We start from the raw sequence: 966 nt of genomic DNA, 5'->3' as shown, positions 1-966 counted from the left end.
GCACCAACCCAATCAAAAATTCAGAATCATGATCAATTGATCGATTGAATCAATCATAAATGATTGATCGATCGATCAAAATTCCTGGCATCAGTTTCCGTAATCTTAAGGCTCTCTGATGTTAGTTTTAATTGATAATTTTGAAACAATCGGCGTGCCATAGCCTGAAATGCGGATCCACTCGGATCAAATGCGGATCGGGCTGAAATGCGGATCAACGCGGAATGCTCGCGGATCTCTATTGAAACTTGACTGATCTGTCTGAAAGAATGATATCTATGCATCAGGAGGGAATTTTTATTAGCTCTATTTGAATTTTTGATAAGAACTTCATCATTTTAGCAGTTTCAGAACAGGTAGGCTGTTTATGATCATTAGATCTTATGTCAATAATATTATTTTCGTTGATTACATTTACTATAGTGTCAGTTTTATTGACAGTTAGAGCTGATATAGTAGTTTCAATTAGACTATAAAACTTCATAGTAACGTAGTTGCTAGTAATTTTTATGACAGTTAGATCTATATAAGCTGATTATTGTTTCATTAAGACTATGAAGCATTTTGGTGGGGTGAGTTACAATTTCTTTTTTATATACAGTATCTACTTGAGCTGACCATAACTTCAAGATTTATGTGTGAATGTGATTCAGAACAATAACATCTTATAATGGATCCTTTAAGAAATAATTATAATAAATTCATAAGTTTTTAATGACACAGTGATATTATACCTTTAACACAATAGCAAACTGCTGCAGCAGCTGATATATGAACTGAATATTTCAAACTTTGATTGAATAGGAATAACAAAAGAATTTTTATTTTACCATGAGAAATGAAAGTATAACTGTTTCTATTGCAACACATTAGTGCTCTGAATTTTTATGTAGACAGCTATAGTCATACACAAGGTATTGCAGACAGTGAAATGTCTCTGGTTATGAATCACCACTGAAAAGCGGA

At 32.5% G+C, this 966-nt stretch overlaps 1 long non-coding RNA gene across 1 annotated transcript; it reads left to right on the top strand.

Moving 5' to 3' along the window:
* The first annotated feature begins 316 nt into the window (after positions 1 to 316).
* LOC109593647 (uncharacterized) lies at positions 317 to 733 on the top strand. The gene is made up of 2 exons (XR_002191092.1): positions 317 to 356; positions 602 to 733. It is a non-coding gene; the product is annotated as an uncharacterized LOC109593647 (long non-coding RNA).
* The last annotated feature ends 233 nt before the right edge of the window (positions 734 to 966 follow it).

The sequence above is a fragment of the Amphimedon queenslandica genome, unplaced genomic scaffold, assembly GCF_000090795.2.
Source record: "Amphimedon queenslandica unplaced genomic scaffold, v1.1 AMPQUscaffold_408_Cont27572, whole genome shotgun sequence".
Classification (NCBI taxonomy): domain Eukaryota; kingdom Metazoa; phylum Porifera; class Demospongiae; order Haplosclerida; family Niphatidae; genus Amphimedon; species Amphimedon queenslandica.
The sequence above is the reverse complement of the archived record's forward strand: the minus strand, read 5'-3'. Positions and strand labels throughout refer to the sequence as shown.